The 23,196-nt window shown below is 33.6% G+C and overlaps 2 long non-coding RNA genes across 3 annotated transcripts; one reads left to right on the forward strand and one right to left on the reverse strand.

Moving 5' to 3' along the window:
• Positions 1-2,415: 2,415 nt before the first annotated feature.
• Positions 2,416-5,614, reverse strand: LOC144350679 (uncharacterized). 2 transcript variants are annotated; one of them, XR_013420299.1, is made up of 3 exons: positions 5,526-5,614; positions 3,130-3,315; positions 2,416-2,557 (listed from the first exon to the last, which is right to left on the reverse strand). It is a non-coding gene; the product is annotated as an uncharacterized LOC144350679 (long non-coding RNA). The 2 variants fall into 2 exon arrangements; XR_013420300.2 differs by lacking the exon at positions 5,526-5,614 and adding an exon at positions 5,299-5,444.
• A 2,858-nt stretch (positions 5,615-8,472) lies between these two features.
• On the forward strand, positions 8,473-10,945 carry LOC144359905 (uncharacterized). The gene is made up of 3 exons (XR_014927388.1): positions 8,473-8,570; positions 10,215-10,400; positions 10,812-10,945. It is a non-coding gene; the product is annotated as an uncharacterized LOC144359905 (long non-coding RNA).
• The last annotated feature ends 12,251 nt before the right edge of the window (positions 10,946-23,196 follow it).

Genomic DNA, 23,196 nt, shown 5'->3' on the forward strand with positions numbered 1-23,196 from the left:
GCTATGCAAACAAATCAATCACAGGAAACGAATACGTAAGTAATAAACGCGTAAGAGTAGTTTATTACGTCAATACAGTATATCCACTGATATACCGGAGAATTTACCATAACGAGATATGTAAAGAAATGTTGAACACAACAACGCGGTAAAGACTGGCGCTAAAATACTTGCGCGTCCTATTTATAGGCTCGATGGGATTCTGAACCCTAGGCGGGAATGTCCCTCATTAGTCGAAAGTTAACATTATAGAAATGCGTAATAAAGTAGTGTTTTCTATCACGTTCGCACTTGTTTCAACAACATGTCTATTTATAGACGTGGTTTAAAGCAAAAATGGTACATGTAATCAAATATATAAAGTACTCAAACACAGTATTTAAGAAAACTTCGATAATACAATAATCGGTGTTTTCAATAATAACGATCAAATGCTTAACACGACAGCGGCCGAGACAGCATCACTGCAGCAAACGCCAATTTGTTATGAGAAGTAACGTTGCAGAGTACTTTCATTGACGTTATCCAGGTGATATATGTATATCCACTTGGCGGGCAATATACCATGTATTAACCATTTTTATCCAATATCACCTGACCAAGTCTCAACCAATTGCGAAATACGTAGCAACAGTCCGATGTGATTAGCATTCATAATATTCACCTAATTTGCGTAATAATTTACTCTTTGTCTATACATCGTTTTTAATACTTAATCATCATATTATAGCGGAACTTGTTACATATGTGCCCTGGAACAATACATAAACTTATTTAGTTTGGCGTTGAAATTTATACATAATAATTACTAATTGTTTACACAAAAAAACATTATAGCATTTCAATAAGATCTGGTAAATAGGTGTCTGGAAAGAATGCATTAGTTTAGAATTCGAGCAAGGTAATTACCGAATTTGCACAATGACCACTACGCTTTATTGAATTATGATTCATAGATGCTTACGTCACAGACATGATTAGTTTTTTTTTTAAAATATTCATATTAATTATCTAATTATTATTATCCCATTTCTGTTTTTTTGGATTTGTGGTAGAGGAGATCTGGAATAAAACAGACTGAAAACCACAGATCAATTATATTTTAAGTGTTATAAACTTATTGTTATAAGAAGTTCTTTTTTAGTTTTTTTTTTTGATTGTTTATTTTTGTACATCTAATATTTCAAATCACTGACACGATCCTTGACATTAGTAATGATCATCTACCAAGTTCAGTTGAAATCAGTATCAGTATAACTGGTTTAATCGGCATAGAGGTGATTCGACAGTCCAGGGTGTTCTGTATTTCTACGAAGTGAGAAAGAATGCAAGGGTGGTTCTAGCAACGAATCCTGGCAAAGACCACATTTTAACATTTTCATAGGGGTTGTTTGACCCATGATCATTCTCACATTTATCCGTTATCTAAATATATTTTAAACCAAGCAAAAACCTTCACAGAATAAAAACCTTGTTCAAGCCATTCTAATATAATCTTACAGTGTCAAATGCTACATCAAAATCCGGAAGTACTAAAACACAAACATTTTAGTTGTCAATATTCACTAATATATTACTTTGAATAGAGCATTCTCTGTACTACGAAACTTTTTATATGCTGACGGGATTTATTTCTTCCCAATAAGTGACAGTACTTGAATGGAAGCTGTCTTTTCAATAACAAAAATAGAATATAGAATTGTGGGATATATTTGGATTTTTCTGAGATAGGAACCACTTGTAAACTATTAAAACCAACTATTTTTGATAATTTTCAAGGACGATTTGTGAAAACAATTTTTAGAATTCCGAATACCTCAACTCGATAAACTATATTATATTGCCATTTTATCCGTCTAACGAAACTGTTTTCCAATAAAATATATTTACCAACGGTTGGCTAATAGACATTTTTACATGCATCTGATGATGTTCATTATAGAGGATATCATTTGTAAGGTTATTATTTAATATCTGGATTTACAACAAGCAAGATTGAAATAGTTGCAGTATGTTATGTATATCAGTATAATATCCCGACAGTGTATACATAGGTATATGTATTGTAGGTACATAATGCACAATTTGAGGGCAGTATTGCTAATATTGGGTATAACAACATTTGTTTTCAACTATAATTCTCTTTGTCTGTGATTCCAGTTTAGGAGACAAATACGTATTTTACTATAACAATTATGTAGTACATAGTTAAGGTCCAGTCGGTAGGCACCTACTGGACCTTAACTATGTAGTGTTGTTAACTACAACAATTATACATGTATTGAAAACTGTATATCTGATAAATACATCAAACATTATTTCAATCTAGATGTTAATTACTAACTAACTAAACTAACATAACAATTAATACATATTAAAGTACGTGTCATAGTAATGAGGCGTTAAGTCGGTACATAGATGTCTACTTTCATTTATTGCAGCCAACATGCATTATATCTCAACGCTGTAAGGTATTGATTGAATAACCAGTAAACAGTTGGAATAAATACATTATTCTATGCTGGAAGATGGTTAACAAGCGGCTATTAGGTACTTCCTGTGTGAGCAAAAAAGAAATGCTGGATTATTTAAAGTACATTTACTAAAATGAACATCACAGTTTATCTGTTTTTCTTGCTGTATATATATATATTATATACTTATGCAATCTATAAATATAATACGTACATCGAGCAAAATGAATCAATTAAATTCAGTTCTTTAAATTTAGTTGTCTTTGCGTTCATACTATAGCGGGCCTTTACCATACTTATTGGGCGGCAGTCGTCGTGCCGCTTCCTGTTCGATATGGGACTCATAGGGAAGTATACAACGCGTTTAAAATACATTGTTTATTTACATGAAATTCGAACACCACGCTTTAACACTGACTGCATTTTAGCTTAACTGATTGTACTTAAAACAGTATGTTCACTAACACTTGTTTTTAACAATAATTTGTCTTCGTATGAGGAACTGACTTCTAAAAGCAGTATTTATTTTATTATTCCAGTATTACATTGCGAAGTTGTGTGTCACATCATTGAAACCTAACAACTGTATATCTTTGAAATAGAACACAAAAATGATGAAAGCAATGTTAATCAAATATATTATTCAAATAGTTACCATCGCGTAACGGGTGATCAACATAACGACTTCTTGCAATGGATGGTTTGCCGACCAGAAAAGTTTGTTTTTTCATCTTGATTCCCATGGCGTGCCAATGTGATTGGGCAGGTTCAACCAGCATGGTTGACAGTAACATAATCATTATGAAAAATGATACTGATTTATCCATTTTAATGTTCCAATCTGTTGACGAGACAAAATAATTGTTATTCAAAAAAATATAAAGTCAGCAATTACAATATGAAAAATAAGTTGGATTTTTTTCATTAGTAATTTAGGTCATCAGTCCTACACACAATATTTTATTGGGATGTTTCATACATAAAAATAAATGTAAACTTTTCTAGATAAGGTTGTTTTTTATAACATATATATATTTGCACTCTTCATGAACCTAATGACTTTGTATTGGAAATGGGTGGTTTAGTGACGTATGACGGGATAAAGTGTTGTTTAAATTTTGTGAAATGTGGACAGTAAACAGTGGATCTCGCCCTCAATCTAAATTTGTTAAATATAAAATTTATAATTATATTATTAATATTATTATTACTCAATTAGCAACGAGTGCATTAAAATTCAGCATATATTTTTTTTAATTGCTGGATTATTATTTATTGACAAGCCAAAAAGCCCTGTTTCTTCATATTTCAGTTTGGTCATGAGTGTACTGTCTGCTAATTGTTGATGGACTTGTAGCAACATAATTAATTCCAATGTACTACATTCAAGGTCGATTCCTCATAAATTATTTTTCATTATTTAGGTGCCTACCCCATCTAAATACGATATTTTTTATTTATAATTTTCAAATAATATTTCTTATAAAATAATAGCGATTTTTGAGGAAGTCTCTAGAGACTTGTTATATTATCAAACACATCTTTCGCAAAATAAAAGGTAAAAACGACTAAAAAGTCCAACAACACACAACCTATTCTCACCCAGTTTATCAAAAATAAAACAAGGGATGAGAAAATACAGCTATGGCAAGCTCTTACTGGGCAGTTAAAGAAGTCAGTTGGGCTGTCACAAGTAAAAAAAGAATTGCGTACATATAATTCAGGATATTGTACCACTGATGCCCTCCTCACCGTTGATGAAACGCCTTATTCAAATCAACAGTAAACACAAGGAAAAAAAGCATTCATAATTGTGTCACTCGTTTGTTTTATTTTAAAAGTTTAACATATTACTTGTGAGGGGCTGATAAACAATTCCGAAAATACACCCGTGAGTTGTCAACATGAACCATTGTTACGACAATCCGTTGTTATACCACCATATAAAACCGGAAGGGTAGCACGTACAATGAAAAATTGTTGGTAGTATGTAACGTAACAATGTGGTGATAATGGTTTTGATCTGTCATTTGTTATGTCCGACTTTGGTGACATAAAGTAGTATTTTATATCTTTATAATGATTTTTAGAATGTGATTCTATGTAGATGTTGGTTATAGAGCATTTGCAAGGTTGATCTGAAAGGTTCATTTCCTCTCTCACCAATCGACGAAACGAAACGAAACGAAATTATAAAAAAAAAAAAAATCGAGCAATTGTACCTTAATGTTAGTTTTTTATATTTTAAAATAATTTTTCAATATAATGTACTTGTAGTAAACACCAAGATGTTAACAGTATGTTGCCATCAAAGTCGAAATATGAAAATAAAAGCATACGTAATAAATACTCGAAGTTAATAACGATGTACAGAAGTAGTTTAGTGTAAACACTGTGCATGATATACAAGAAGGAAGGCAGCATTTTGCTATTCATACAGTTATCATTTCAATTGTTGTTGTTTTATTTAAAACCAGAATTCGACGACGCGATGGTATTCAGGATATTTTTAGTAACATGTGGTTGGTTGTTAAAATGTGTGACCAGGCACAGGTTATTTGAAAATATAAAAATGACGAAATATTGATTTTCAAGGTCAATTAGCTGTTTTTTGGCGTCAATAAATAGTTTGTGTTAAATGTTTATATATGTTAACGTGTATAATAAAACATGGTTTGCCACGAAGCTAAATTACATATACTACGTGGCATATTTTAAAACCATTTAAACAATTGTGTTGTGGTATTGTATCTGCACCTCATTGATGTGTCAACAAAAGCATTGGCAAATACGTATTTGATATTCTTATAATTAAATAGCCTACCTTGTAAAAAACAACGCTCGCTTCGCGATGAAATATGTTTTACACGTTCATCTTACAGTAATTAGATGACAACATGATACGTCATGAATTAATGAATATTGATTAGATGTTTGGCTTGATGATTCAGATGATTCCAGGTACGTTAAACGATTTGTCGGCCTTTTTCGCACCTCATTAAATGTGTTACTTGTGTCAACATAGACATTGCCAAATACGTGTTAGCCTACCTTGTTCTAGTAGAAATGCTACACCATTCGCTTCGGATTATACACGCGATGAAATATGTTTCTTTACCCGTTTATATTATGATAATTAGATGACGACATAATACGTCATGAAATAATGAATAATAATGAGATGTTAAGCTTGGTGATGCAGATGATTTCAGATGTGAATTATTGTTTATTAATTGTCATCAAATACTTACATATTTGGTTACATATGTGTTCACTTATATCAGAACATTACTTACACATGTTAACTATGCTGTAAAATAAGCATTTATTTCAATAATTAGAAACAAAATCAAGTGATGTCATGAAATGTCAAATCACTATCATATTCCAGTTGTAATGAACAATGTTGATGTTTCAAGTACTCCACTATTGTTGATAAAGATGATTTTTCAGTGCCCATTCATGCGTTTATTCTTTCCAGTGTGGAGATTAAAAAAGGACTATTCCAGATCTGAAATCAACCCGCTAAATTTAAATGAAATAAAGTCATAGTTAAATAAAGGTTTGGTGTATATAATGTGTAGCATGCTGTGAAGCAGTATTTACATTTTTTGCGAGAATATTGTTAAGCCATGTAGCCAAAAACAATATTATTTACTTTTGGTTTCACTGTATTAATATGCAAATTACACACATGTAAACCAATATTTAATTGTTTTAGCTATATCTTGTGTAATGCAACCCTTACAACAAATATATTGTATGGTTTCAATTTATTCAAGCAGTGGACTGTCATACATAAGAATTGCAAAAATCTGATTATCAAATATTTTGAAAACTAAATAAAAATTAGTGTTAATGAACATGACCAGAGTCTTTCCCTATTAAATGCTCTTGTGCAAGGTTGCACAAACATGAACCTGATCGTAAAATACCGGTTCCTTATGTCTGAAGTATAGTCATTTTAAAACCACATGTTCACATGTATCTTAATTAACAGTTAATTCATCAAATCATCTCCACAGGCATCAAAAGTAAGAAAAGCTGCACACGGCTAAATCAAGTATCACATCTATAATGAAAGACGACAATGACTTCTTACTGTTCACCATGGGATAATACTAAACATCTAGTGGAGTGTATTGACAGCACTTTTTCCATTCCAAGAAGATGAACATAGCTGTTCTCCATTGTATTCGTAGGAGATTATATTCTGGACTGTTGGCGATGTTGCCAGAATTGTGTATATCAGTAATGTATTTCATTTCAGTTCATAACTTACTTTGCTCAAATTATTAACACTCATTAGCTGTAATAATTGTACCAAAGACCATAGTATCATTTGCTATACCATAAATACTGCTACTATATATTCTACTATTGTTTCCTGTGCAAGTTAATAACTGCACACTCTATGCGGGCTGTATAACCAGTTTATCTGACATCAAAATATAAGGTATGTGCTAAAAAAACAACAACGCAATTTTACTTTATATTTACATGTCGAAATATGTCGATGCACACACACACACACACACACACACACACACACACACACACACACACACACACACACACACACACACTCACATACAGACACACTGATACGAAAGTCACAAACTATAATTTTATGATAATATATAGTATCAATGTATCAAAGCAAGGGATCGAGCATTTATGTGTGAATCAGAAATTGATTCATTCCAGATGGGGCTAATTATTTCATTAAATTGGTTAGTTTGTAAGGTATTATTTTTGACATTAAAATTATCAATATCAGACTGATATGAAATACAAAATTTTGTAAATGTTGAATTAACATTGACAATATTTAGCAATGTCACTTTCATTCTTGATAATAATGAATCTTGCTTGTGGGTCTTTCTTGATGTAAATACGGCCATTCTGAGTTCATAGGAAACGAAAGTCGGCTGCCTTTCTTGTAGTATTAAATTTCCCCATCAGCTGACGCGACGCAGGACACAGATTCTCATTAATAAAAATATTATTACTAGAAGTAAATCCGAACTTTCAGGTGATTATGTTCTTTAGCTTGTGGCGCTGATCGTAAATATTCTTACTACGAGTATTGAACTTCACGATTCTAGCTCTATGTCGTTGTGTACCATGTTGGGTTTGGATCGCTGTTTTTCCAATGCGATGAGTGACGTCTATGTCTGCCTACTTTATTTCTAAATTCACTTCTTTCAGAACCGATAAAGTTAATTTATCTGTTTGTTTTTTTTGTCGTCTTGTTCATGAATCCCGCTGATTTCTAGATTTGTACGACGTGAGTATTGGTTTTGTTCAGCTTCCTCAGATTCCAATCAACATAAACTGAAGGCATGGTGGTAATTTTTGATAAAACAAAACGGAGAGTCAGTTGGAGCGTTATGTTGTTCTCAAGCAATCTGTGAAACATAGAATACTTATCATCTTATTTTAATGAATCGTGATACTTAAATACTCAATGCAACAACAAAGCACCGCTGTTTTTAGTTTTGGTTTTATATTTAAATAATAACACATGTGTGTGAGAGTAGTATCACAATGTGTTGTCATCAACAACAGACCAATAGCCTGATGACCATGTGTTATTCATTTTATCACAACAAACAGACAGACTACTCTCACACCCGCTCTTCCACATAATAACAGCACTTATATTTGAAGTATGCAATATCTTATTTTATGTATTACAACACATTACTCAATAGCATACATACAGTGTTTGCTAAAAACACAAGGAAATACGCACAGTAAATGTTACTTTCAGCCACGGATACTTTTTTTAGCAACCGTGTTTCAGCGTGAATCACAAAATTTACTTATTTATGCAATGAATTAAGAAATTATCAAACGCAAGTTATTTCACCACTCACCAGATAAAAATGTTAAAGTGTTTGATGACAGTTAATAAACAATAATTCTGAAATCATCTGCATCACCGAGCTTAACATCTCATCAATATTCATTATTTCATGACGTATTATGTCGTCATCTAATTATCATAATATAAACGGGTAAACAAAACATATTTCATAGCGTGTAATCGGAAGCGAGCGTTGATGCATTTCTACCAGAACAGTTAACAAGGTAGGCTATATATTTTTATATAGTTAAATACACATATTTGGCAATATCTATGTTGACGTAAATATCACATTTAATGAGGTGCGGAAAATACCGTCAAATCGTTTAACGTATATGAAATAATCTGAATCATCAAGCCAAACATCTCATCAATATTCATTAATTTATTTATTTATAAGAATCTCAAACAGGTAATTGTCAATGCTTTTGTTGACACAGTTAAAAAAATATATATTCCGATTAATGAGATGCAGAAAATACCGTCAACTTGTTCATATGGTTTTAAAATATGCTAGGTAGTATATGTAATTAAGCTTCGTGCCAACCATATTTTATTATACACGTTAACATATATAAGCATTTAACACAAACTATTTATTGACGCAGAGAAAACAGCTAATTGACCTTGAAAATCAATATTTCGTCATTTTTATATTTTCAAATAACCTCTGCCTGGTCACACATTTCAGCAACCACATATTACTAAAAATAACCTGAATACCATCGCATTGTCAAATTCTAGTTTTAAATAAAACAACAACAATTCAAATGATAACTGTATGAATTGCAAAATGCTGCCTTCTGTCTTGTATGTCATACATGGTGTTTACACTAAACTACTTCTGTACATTGTTGTTAACTTCGAGTTTTTGCGCACTCATTGCTATAATATTACGTATGTTTTTTGTTTGTTTTGTTTTTTTATATACAGACCTTGATGGCAACATACTGTTAACATTGTGGTGTTTTCCTACATTGTATTGAAAAACGATTTCAAAATATTAAAACAAACATTAAGGTACAGTTGCTCGATCGTGTTTTTTATAATTTCGTTTCGTTTCGTCGATTGATGAGAGAGGAAACGAATTTTTCAGATCAACTTTGCAAATGCTCCATAACCGACATCTATATGGAATCCTTCGTTTTAATCACATTCTAAAAATCTGCAGAGATAATAAAGATATGATATACAACTTTGTGTCATCCATTGTTTTGTCTCATTCTTTGTTTTATTTTTAATAAATGCTCCACATACTGAACTATGAGCTGTCACAAACTGGGTGCGAATAGGTTGTGTGTTGTTGGACTTTTTAATAGTAGTTTTTACCTTTTATTTTGCGAAAGATGTGTTTTATAATATAACAAGTCTCTAGAGACTTTCTCAACAATCGCTATTATTTTATAAGAAATATTTGAAAATTATAAATAAAAAAAAATGTATTTAGATGGGGTAGGCTTCTAAATAATGAGAAATAATTCATGAGGAATCGGCCTTGAATGTAGTTCATTGGAATTAATTATGTTGCTACAAGACCATCAACAATTAGCAGACAGAGCTTTTAAAGTACTCCGTACACTTATGACCAAACTGAAATATGAAGATACAGTGTTGTAAAATATAAATTTCATATTTTTGGCTTGTCATACAATAAATATTAATCTAGCAAATACAAAAATCTATGCTGAGTTTTGTTGCATTCTTTGCTAATTGAGAAATAACATTTTTATGTATGAGACATCTCAATAACATATTGTATGTAGGACTGATGACCTACATTAATAATGGAAAAAATTCAACTTATTTTTCTTATTGTAATTGTTGACTTTATATTTTTCTGAATAACAATTATTTTGTCTCGTCAACAGATTGGAACATTATAATGAATAAATCAGTATCATTTTTCATAATGATTATGTTACTGTCAACCATGCTGGTGGAACCTGCGCAATCACATTGGCATGCCTTGGGAATCAAGATGAAAAAACAAACTTTTCTAATCGGCAAACCATCCATTGCGAGAAGTCGTTATGTTGATCACCCGTTACGCGATGGTAACTATTTGAATAATATAGTTGATTAACATTGCTGTCATCACTTTTATGCTATATTTCAAAATTATACAACTTCGCAATGTTGGAATAATAACATAAATACTGCTTTTAGAAGCCAGTTGTTCGTACGAATACAAATTATTGTTAAATCATTGTGAAAACAAGTGTTTGTGAACATACTATTTTAAATGCAGTCAGTGTTAAGTGTGGTAAAGCCACGCTATAGTATGAACGCAAACACAACTAAACTTAAAGAACTGAATATTAATTGATTCATTTTGCTCGATGTACGTATTATATTTATAGATTGCATCAGTATATTTATATATAGCAAGAAAAACAGATAAACTGTGATGTTCATTTTAGTGAATGTACTTTAAATAATCCAGTAATTCTTTTTTTCTCACACAGAAAGTACCTAATAGCCGCTTGTTCCAGCATACAATTATGTATTTATTCCAACTGTTTACTGGTTATTCAATCAATACCTTACAGCGTTGAGATATAATGCATGTCGTCTGAAATAAATGAAACGTAGACATCTATGTACCGACTTAACGCCTCATTATTATGACACGTACTTTAATATGTATTGAATTTGATGTGTTAGTATAGTTAGTTAGTAATTAACATCTAGATTGAAATAATGTTGGATGTATTTATCAGATATACAGTTTTCAATACATGTATAATTGCTTGTAGTTAACAACAATACATAGTTAAGGTCCAGTAGGTGCCTACCTACTGGACCTTAACTATGTGCCTACCTACTGGACCTTAACTATGTACTACATACTATAAGTAATTTGTATAGTAAAATACGTATTTGTCTCCTAAACTGGAATCACAGACAAAGAGAATTATAGTTGAAAACAAATGTTGTTATACCCAATATTAGCAAAACTGCCCTGAAAGTGTGCATATGTACCTACAATACATATACCTATGTAGACACTGTCGGGATATTATATTGATATACATAACATACTGCAACTATTTCAATCTTGCTTGTTGTAAATCCAGATATTAAATAATAACCTTACAAATGATATCCTCTATAATGAACATCATCAGATGCATGTAAAAATGTCTATTAGCCAACCGTTGGTAAATATATTTTATTGGAAAACAGTTTCGTTAGACCGATAAAATGGCAATATATTAGTTTATCGAGTTGAGGTATTCAGAATTCTAAAATATTGTCACCGACCAAAGTGTTTTCACAAAACGTCCTTGAAAATTATCAAAAATAGTTGGTTTTAATAGTTTACAAGTGGTTCCTATGGCAGAAAAATCCAATTATATCCCACAATTCTATATTCTATTTGTGTTATTAAAAACAAAGTTTCCATTCAAGTACTGTCACTTATTGGGAAGAAATAAATCCCGTCAGCATATAAAAAGTTTCATAGTACACAGAATGCTCTATTCAAAGTAATATATTAGTGAATATTGACAACTAAAATGTTTGTGTTTTCGTACTTCTGGATTTTGATGTAGCATTTGACACTGTAAGATTATATTAGAATGGCTTGAACAAGGTTTTTATTCCGGGGAGGTTTTTGCTTGGTCTGATTTATTCCAGATCTCCTCTACCACAAATCAAAGAAAACAGAAATAGGCTAATAATAATTAGATAATCAATGTGCATGTTTGTTTTTTTAACTAACGATGTCTGTGACGTCAGGTAACATTGGATAAAAATGGTTAATACGTCAATGAAAGTACTGTGCAACGCTACTTCGCATAACAAATTGGCGTTTGCTGAAGTGATGCTCTAAGCTGAGTGACTTATGAATAGAAGGTTTTGTACGTTCGTGAGAAAACCATTTCAATCACATCCACTGCTCTCTAACATTTTTATCTGGTGAGCGGTGAAATAAATTGCGTTTGAGAATTTCTCAATTCATTTGAAAAAAACTATACTCGGATAAATTGAGTGATTCGCACTGCTGACACACGGTTAATAAAAAGAGTATTCATGGCTGAAATGAACATTTACTGTGTGTATTTCCCAGTGTTTTCAGAAAACACTGTATGTACGCTAGTGAGTAATGTATTATAATACATAAAACAAGATAATGCATACTTCAAATATAAGTGTTATTTTGTTATTTCGTGGAAGAGCGGGTGTGAGAGATGTATGGTAGATGGCTGTTAAATCGGGGATTGCCCGTTCAAATCCTACTATTGGTCGATATTTTAATTGAAATCAGTGAAAAGTTAACATTTGATGATAACCTAAATACAATCATTAGTATGAATAATATCGTGTTGCAAAGGACACTTCCCTGGAAACAGGTGAATTGCAAGTCCAAGTCCTTGACTGATTAGTGGCTGCAAGAGATGAAAAAGATTTACAGGTCAACACCAGAATGAATACAAAACTCAGCACTTCAAAATAACATACACAACTAAGGTACATAAATACTAACTCCTACAATGGAAGCAACTACGGCCATGGTTACCCAGCTACGAGTTTGAGGGGCATGGCAACTTGTCACAAGGATCATTACTTTTCTCCAAATGTGTTCGTTCTTTTGTATTGACTGCCAATAGAAGTCGTTAATTCCCATTTTATATATATATGTATATATATCGCCCCTTTTAGAATATATCGACCACGAAATTAATGAATATTCATTAAACTGTCACGTCATGCATAAATTAGCATTGAAAATCCTTTACACACAGAAATATCTCATTGGACGAAGAACCTAGAACACATTATTTATCGTTAAATCGTAAGGCACATATTTGCACATACCTCCAATCCACTAAAATTTAATACTAGAAATTATGTTCAATTAAAAATTCATGTATCATCGGTTTTTGAGAAATATGATATTTTTGAAAAGTTGGCTGAAATGGACAATTTTTGCACGTTATGTCACCTGGAATCATACAATATTAACCTTATTTCATGAACATTTTCCTTTATGCAATATTTAGGGCAATTCCATGTGGCGTTACATTCAGAGGGATTGGACGTTATTTCAGTTGCCTTTATTACTAGAGTATCATTTTGTGGAATTTGATACTGTGTTATATACACAGGGATTCACATACCAAGAAGAAATATCCTGACATACTGTCTGAGGTTAATCATAAATATAATATATGTGTGCCGTTACAAGGACAAACACTAAGTAACTTTATTTCAGATTGTCTGAAAACTTTTACACTTGATCTCCTAAAAATTATCTCAATATACTGTCGAAACCCCAAACCCAACAAAAATATATATTACATAAGAATATGTGACGTTACGTGAAGTGTGTTACAGTGTATCTAATGGCACAATTCTTATTCATTGGTAACAGCTTCGGTAATATACCGATGAACAATATGGAATCGTTTTTGTCGCAAGTAAATGACGCAATGGGTAAGACACACACTATTATTGTTCAAAATAATATGAGTTTAGAAAAAAACACGTAATTTTAGTCTGTGCGCATTGTACTGCAAATGTACCACTTACAGCGCCTGGTGGTAAACTGCTTCTGAACGCAAAAGCGCTATTTTAGCCGACCTATTTTTACCAGCGTCTTAAACCTAATGTAAAATAATAAGTTTATTGACAAAATACCAATATTTCGGTTCTCGCACCTTCAACACATTGTTGTTTTCATTGATCAATTGTATATAAAAAAAATTACCGCTCAGTGCCACCGGTTACAGAGCTAGGCGTATGATAAATCATTAGGTTGTTGTTAGTACAGTTATTATAATTTATTTGTTTCTGTTAATTTTGTCGCCATTACACGTCATGGGTGAACTCATCGAAAATATCAAAATACTGTGGGACATCATCTTGTCATGTGTATGCAAATGACTATGCAAATCATATAAAATGCATAACTAGATTTTAATCTCGCTGTCTAATAAAATCTAATACAATCTACACGTTTCCTATTTACAGCAATAATGTATTACCTTGTAATTCAATTTCTCAGGGAGCAATGATAGACTGTTCCCCGGTGGCCGAGGGGAAGACGTGTAGTGGCGTGAAGCTAGGCGATTAGGTGCCGTACGCGAGCGCCGGTTCGAGTCACGCACGCAGTACGTATTTACTATAATTAGACATAGTCTTTACCTTGCCGTTTATTCGGTGTTATTTGCTTAATGATAGACTGTTGATTGGCATTGATATTAAACAAATCGAAGACGAGCAAGTTAGAAATTACTCACACGTTACCTTTGGTAACTTTATTTCGAATTTGCTGACTCCGAGAATGTGGAGCAGATTTCAATATGGACAAATTTCGTATAGACACAAAATATGTTATGAGTGAGAATATGGATACATTCATAAAAAGACCACAATATATTAGGATTGGATTTCAGAGCACATGTGAACAAGTCGTATACCTACGTGAGTATCCATTATATATTTGATAATTTGGTGAAAAAAAATCTTATGGGGTATCGAATAATAAGTGTGTGTTCGTATTAAGTGCAAACTATTTCTCCGTCAGTTCCATGTATATGATTTATGTTTTCAAATAGCATGTTTCTCGATTACATCATCACAAAAATACATACCAATCTTTGATCAAGTATTATTTTATGCATGGACTATTAAAATATGATCATTTTTGAACTAGGATTCAATGCATTCGATGTTGACATGTCATGTATTTGATCTGTTAATAAGATTACAGATATTGATCATAGGAATGCCCCAAAAAAGTATTTTTGAAAATAATGTTTCGTGGTAGTAAAATAACAATGGGCATTATAACTCAGGTGAATAACAACATTGTACCGCTTAAATACTGTGTGTTTAAATTGCTCTGCGGTGAATTACGTCTGTAGCAATCAAACCTGCCATGTATATATGTATATACAATATTTTTTATCTACAAACTTTTTTTTCCGTATACAGGTCGTTTGTATTTGAAGATACATTTAAATAAAGTGGAGGTGATTTATGGTCACGAACCAGAAAATCTAAACATAAAATGGAACTGGGAAGAATTCGAAGATGTTATGAACAAATCTAGATTCGCTGAGGAAAAAAAATGGAGTGACGATCAACAGAGTTTTGGTGTAGCTTTGATGAAAAAATTGTAAACATAAATTATGGCATTTATCACTGTCTTCATCTTTACACACTAGAAGAATGATATATTTTAGAAAATTGATACTGAATAAATACTTCCTGTATAATCTGTATACCAATGCAGATACTATAACACTATGCTTCGAAAGTAAGTGTTAGTCCCCTACAAACAAATTTCGAAGGGTGGGTCCGTAATTTCCTATCCCTCTGTACCATAAACGTTCATTCTTTGCTTCATATTTCATGAATGCAATGGTTTATCGAATAGATGTAAAATGGCCCACTGCTAGTGATCTTTTTCCCTATTCGTACTTTTGGCTTTCTCAGTTTTCATTCAAATTTGGTGCATATATTATTCATGAAAACCAACGAGTAAGGTATTCCTGTCAACATGGCTTTTGTAGATTACGAGAACTCAACATAAGGTTGTGTTTGATGCCTTAAAACGACATTGCTTATCCCTGAGTTTTGACAATGATAATGACAGTGACAGTTTGGAACTATTCGTGCTAGTTCTCTTTAAACCAGTATAGATTAATGAATGCCCCACAATCGTTATCTTCGCCACTAGTTAAACCTTTGGAAATTATAATCGAAGTAGAAGTTCACATGCCTATATTAGGATTTTTGGGGGGGGGTATTTTCTCACACAGGAAATGTCTATTAATCGGTTAGTCATCCGCCTGCTTACATAAACTGGATGACGTAACTAATTCAATCTAGCACTAGTTTATTCAATAACATTTGTTGGTTGAAATGAACATATACGTATATTAATAACCTTTTATTTTACAAAATAATTTGACAGAAAAAATAAACTTGGTGAGCATTAATTTAAACTGTAAACTAATTGGGCTGGCAATCATAATTTTCCGGGTTTGCTATCAATATCCCCAATATTAGTCACTTGGTACATTGATATTATTAGTCAGAGCTTTTACATTAATAATTACCTGGTTTACATAATAATTAGTTTTCAGCTTATCCATTCATATCTATAATGATATTAATACGTTTATTTATACGTAAAAAGTAACAAATACAAAATTGGATGGAAAGGACTTCAGAAAATAGCTATAGCTAGTCTAGTCTGAGCCTAGCCTTTGTAAACAAAACTGAGTATGTGAGGGACTTGTATTTTAGGTAGTAAGTGAATAAATGAATGAAATAAATAATTAAATGAATAATGGCTAAATAACAATTATTTTCATGCAATAAATGTAATTCTAAAAGTTTTCTAAATTTCGATACATTTCGTATTGATCGTATGTGAAGGGGGATACTGATTTTTGCTCTTGTAAAGTAGTTAGCAAACTGTCCCGACGTTAGCTCTGTCAAGATAGAAATGTTGCTGGCGCTGTTGTCTCGTGTCGTGGTGATGTTCAAGTGGTCGAAAGTAATTATAATCACACAATGAATGGTATGCATCTTGATAAGTATGGTTATGAATGAATGTAGCGACTAAGAGTTTATAAATATATTAAGAATATATAGTTGTGAAAAAAGATTAGCTGAATATTCGTTTAGTGGCTTAAACAACATTATACTGACTATATACTAGTGGGCACCCAATAAACAATTTCAATGCGTTGAATAGTTACTACCCCAAACCTCTATGCTATAAGTGATATAGGGAAGTATAAATGAATTAAATGAAGTACAAAAGCAAAAGAACATTAAGGGGGAATATGACGGAGTCTATATAAAATACCACATTTCATTCGGATCTGTTTATTAATTTTACTAATGTGATTAGCCCAAGTAAGGTGTCTATCTAAAACTACCCCCACGGGTGACTTTTGACCTCAGGAAAGAATAGTTACGTATTTATTTTTCTATGTATTTTGTGAAATGGGCCGGTGGCATTTAAGAGCACATGTCTGAGAGAATCAGGCAGGGGGTGGAACATGGGGGTCGGCAAATTTCTTTCATACTTTGAGGTTTTAATAGATTTAGTTTTAAACTAACAAAAATGGTATTAGAATTTTCTTATCATAATTATCTTCATTATTATCCCGACCAGTTAAAAATGGCGTTTTGGGGTACCGCTATAATTGGCAAATTTCTAATTTCGTACTGTTTTCATCATGAATTTAAGTGTATTGAATCTTGTCCAAATCATTTGAAATTGATAGGTTGGCTTCTTCAAGAATTTCCCTTTCAGGCTATATAGTTCATTATTTGCAGAAATGATTGGATCATTCCATTCTTTCAGTAGGGGTGACGCGATTTTTCTGACTTTAAAGAAATTGGGAAATAGCCCTTTGGGGCTATTTTTGAAGTGCTATAAAAAAATGGCCCACATTTTTTTGAGCTGAATTTTATGTGGGAGATATGGGCAACCTAGATTAGGTCATTCCAGGTTTCAAATTCGTGGAGTGTCTTTTATTTTTTGCTCTACAGCCTCTTAAAGTAGATCATTTTTTTCAAAATGGTGAATAAGTGTAGTTTTCAGCTGATATGTATTTCTTTTCTATTACCATGACTGACCGATTCTATCAAATATTATATTATTAGGCCTATGTTATTCCTTCAACATTATTATATTTCATGTTTTGAATCATATCTGCAACAAGAACGATGATCCTAGACATTGTTCGTGTATAGGTAAAATGGGTGTGACTAAAGTGTAACTCATAATTCATTTTTATTTTGTTACTGTAAATCACCGAGATGCAACCAAGAGAGAGGGAGAGAGAGAGACACACACACACACACAGAAACAGACAGAAACAGAGGAGAGCGAGTGAGAGAGACAGAGACAGAAACAGAGAGAAAGAGAGACCCATGATTTCATATAATGACTCTGCATTGTCTTCTGGAGTACACTGTGTTGCAACATGTATTTCTTTATCACGGCAACGAACAATATGTGGGCTGCACATGGTCACAGATACTACACAGGCATCACAGGTCAGCTGAACTTGAGGGACCTGACCCATGACCTGACTATTGGTCAAGAGAGGCTGCCATCCGTGATTAGTGTATCAAAGTGGTACAACTTCATATAGCTCCATTACATATACCTAGCTGCTCCTGGTATCTAGCTTTTTTGACACCTTGCTCGTTTAAGAGGTATATTCATTCATATGTTTCTTTTTCTTTTTATTTAAATAATATACATTGAATTTTTAGTTTGTCAGTTATTCATGTATCAAATTCATTTTCTGAATTATATAATGAACTATGAACCAATATGAGCTGAAGAGAAAGTTTGGATTCTGTCTATATTTGTCAATGACTTCTTTAAGTCAGAGTTGCAAGAACTTATTCCTGGCTTAAGCAAGTATAACATTTACCTTGCACGAAAACATGCATCTGAGGTAGGAAGTGGAAAGCCTCCACCCGAAGTAACAATCCAACGAAGTCTATTGAATACAGTAAAGGTAGACAATTTCATTGATTTCATATCTATATCCCATTACCTTCAAGATGTTGCCTTCGGAACACGAGATTTGAAACTGGATGATGGAACAAGAATAACAATTCCGAGTAGAATCATAAAGCAATATCAAAGCTTTTGCTCATCCAGTAACGGGTACTACGAGTATGTTCAACAAGCCAACAGAAATCTGACAAAGGGTGGCAGTGCATTTGATACTCTAGATGACATGCTGACCAGCCTTCGGGATAATGGATGATGATGAGTTTTGTTGTTAGACTGGACACGATTCGAAATCTTCAAAACTGTATTTGAAGTCTAACTTCAAGCGTTACCGATGGATGTTCTTATCATTGTCTCAGATATGCTCTTAGTGACCACAAGTCTGATACATTCTCCTCACACGCAGCCATAACCACACACTTAATTGTGAGCGATGTACTACACTAGATGTGATTATGGACAGTATCAGGAACAATATCCAGAGTTCTTCTCTTTCGCCTCAAGAATAGGAACGCATGTTGTTTGAGTTTGACAAAGCTAAATCTGACATTGATGCCTGGAAAGCGCACATTGCACGAACATCAAATCAGGAGTGCGCCAAAAATGACGTGCTGAACAACCTAAATGAATCCAGTATTCTCTTGGTCATGGATTGGGCGATGAAGTTTCTTCCTTTGCAGTTTCGTAAGCAAATGGCTGACTTCTTTGGCAAGAGAGGAAGAAGCTGGCATGTGTCTTGTGTCATTTCGAAAGAAAATGGCAAATTTCAAGTGGAGTGTTTTGTACATGTCTTCAATTCATGCACCCAGAATTGGTTTGCTGTAGCATCGATTGTTGAACATGTCCTTTCCACGGTCAAGCAACTGAACCCAAAGATTGTCAATGCCTTCCTCAAGAGTGACAACGCAGGTTGCTACCACAATGGGCGGCTTCTATTCGCTCTCACTGGCATTGGCAACAGAACAGGTATAACCGTGAAGAGATACGATTTATCTGATCCCCAGTCTGGCAAGGATATCTGCGACAGAAAGATTGCTCCAATGAAAGCACATATTAGGCGCTATGTCAGTGAAAAGAATGACGTGGTGACTGCTGAGAACATAAAGAAGGCTTTGGATTCCCCACGGAGGTACCAAGGGTTGTAGGGTAGCAGTTGCTGAGGTAAACTTGGCCAGAGAAAACAACTGGCAAGTTCATTGCAAGTCGTCAATACAACTAGGGACTTACTGACATGACTATCCTTTCTTATTCTGAAGTGACATCCCAGCAGAAAGGAACACTCAGACATTCCACTCCAGAGACTTCACATGTCCAGCAAGTATTTTCCTGTGAAGAGGAAGAATGCATACATACATTCACATCTTTCAAAGATCTGAAAAAACCATATGGACACCGAGGAACACCAACGAGAAGTGCCAGGCTTAGCAGGCTTGCAGCTAAGCAGAAGCAGGCTAAATGAAGAAGTCATCTGCCTGTTGCTGACCCAATGCAGAGTAACCAGAAGCCTGATGACAGCGAGGACGACGATGACATGTATGATGCTGATAGCAAACGCCTTGATATGCATGATCTTCTCTTCCAAGAACTGGGGTTGCAACATCCAATTATGTTCAGAGGAATGAGCTTATGTCATCTCTATGAAAATCGCACGCTGGAGAAATCGCTCGAATTGAAAGACTCGAAAGCGATATGTGAACAATTTAAAATAAAGAATGCAGGACCATTGTCTAGAAGAGTTAGCTTTTTGAAACAACTGGAAGAGTACATACAGCAGTGTACTTCCGCTACTACGTAAACTGAAAGAAACATTGTACTCTGTAAACTGAAACACTTGCAAAGTAGATGATGAAAATTGTTAGTTTCTTTCATCGTCGCTAAAATGATTTGATAGTATTCAGGTATAAATATGCTAGGCCTAACAATGGCGATTGCAAAGGTTTCACTCAGTCATTACTCTGTCGAGGGAAAATTTTGGAACTTAATTAGATTCTGCTTTGCATACGTGTGTATTAACTGATAGTTATACTATCCCTACGAGTAGATTAACGGGAAATAGCGGCTCCTTTTGGAGCCTCGGTCTGGTAAAAGTTAATCTACGAGGAGGGGTAGTATAACGAAGTTATACTGCGAATTTGACGAGTTTTGCACGGCTTATTTTAAATCCTGTGGTCATGGCGGATGTTCACAGCGCTATTGTGTAAATCGCAATTCTAAACCAGGTGTAGTCAACCGCAATTATCAGCCGTGCTCATTGGCTATAACAGATGTGTTGAAAAGCTCTAGCCAATCGGCATTTACTCAGCAGAGTTTGTTTTGTTTAACAATAGAATCCACCAACAGTGGACTTTATTGTATTACCATAACCAACACTGATTGGACCACGTAGAATTGCATATAAAACATTCGATCACGTGAATTTAGTGCTTATTTGTGAGAACAGTGTAGCACGTTGTTGGGTGAACTCCGGAGATCCGCCAGAATCATGTCCGCTCAAGAATTTGCTGGGATTTGGAAAACTGGTTGTCCCAAATTGATTTGGACGACGCCGAAGACTTTAAACTGAGCGATATACAGAAAGAATTCCGTTTTTTGCCTCCAGTTGACAGCAAAAAAGTTACCGAATACCAGCAGTCACGCAGACAACCAGACAACTCGCAGCGTTACAAAATGGGGCGTCAAAACATGGAATGAGTGGAAAGAGCAAAGCAGATGACTGATATCGCTGGTATAAAAGGTTACCATACTGGGCATTCAGGAAAGGTACGTATTAGAATTTGCACTTTAGTAATGCAATGTTCGATTTCCCCGCTGACGAGAAATAGTCATAACTTTATGTTGAAAATAATCACTACTCGTTAACTCAATTTTTTCATGCAAACTGTTTGGTGGAATACCATTTAAATATTATATTCACTGGCACGATATGTCGGATTCATTTCACGCGATAAAGATTTAATGCAAACGGCTTTGGCGTGTTTTAAAAAAGCTGAACGATTGAACGTACTATAACAATATATTGATATTTTACATTGCTATGAGGTGGACTGTTACAAGCTATTGTAATTTCATATTGATACATTGTATTCCGGCAAAATTTTGACGAGCAGCTATAGCAGAAAGAACGGGTCACTCCAGTCTAGCAATTAGAAGCTACAAGCGGACGAGCGACGAGCAGACGAAAGCGGTGTCAGACGCATTGCAGCAACCCAAACCGAAAACTGTGAAAACGCATGACATATCCACCACCCCAACAGACGAAGACAAATCTAATACCACTGTCATAACCGATTCTTCCCAAGTGTCTGTGAATTTTGTAAAAGGAAATATGAAACTTGAAATACGTTTTTAAAAGGTATCGTATAATCGTCATTGCGTATTTAAATAATTAAATGAAAATTCCACCTTGTTCTTTGTTTTCATTCAGTGGCCACCTGTTATGTTAATCAGCTTTTCACTCCTGTTGTGCTCATGAATATTTAAATTAACCAATTCATTATTAACAGTCCCGGCTTGTTAATCTATTGATAAAACAGTACCGTTAACAAGAATGCATAATTAATTAGGTTGAAACTGTCCGCTAACGAAAGTAAGAAACATAGTTAGAACAATGGGGACGAGACAAAAAGTAGTATAACTATAGTTAACTATCAGTCGTCTTATACATTGATCTTTCCAATCTACCTGGGTTAGTTTGCAAAATCCATTAAGCCCATTTTTGACATTTCAAGTTAAGAACACTCTCCTATGGCACCAAATGATACACTTTATATAACAATGTAATTATTGTTCATAATTTAATAAAGGTGTATTTTTGAAATGTTAAAACAGGGAACAAAATACTTACTAAATTAATTACCTTTCTTGATTACTAATTGCAAATATCTTAGCTCAGCAAAGGCAACTTTTATTTTTTTTTAAACAAGGAGCAAAACAAACATAAATAATTTTCTCAGGAGTTGCTTTTACCTCATGCAAATTTTTTTTTTGGGGGAGGGTTATGTCTTTAGGCCTACCTCCCCCGTTTTTTTTCCGGGGGGCAATCCCCTATCCTTCTTCCTCTGAAATCGAAACTGATTTTAATGTAAATATTTGCGCCTGCCAGTTGAGACCATAAAGGAAATGACATAAAAATTGACAGAAATTTATTGTAATCATTATTGTTCTTAAAACTTCATGGTGTCATTTGTTGTGTATTTACGTGATATGTGCGACCCTAGAGGTTTATTCTAAGACCTGTAATGTTTTTATAAAGTCCATGTACCAATGGATTACTATTTAAGTTAATTTGTTATCATTATATGCCTTCCTTATCATATTCCCGTTTTGTGTTGTACAAGTAATCTATG

This window comes from Saccoglossus kowalevskii, chromosome 19, assembly GCF_978046115.1.
Source record: "Saccoglossus kowalevskii chromosome 19, keSacKowa6.1, whole genome shotgun sequence".
NCBI lineage: Eukaryota > Metazoa > Hemichordata > Enteropneusta > Harrimaniidae > Saccoglossus > Saccoglossus kowalevskii.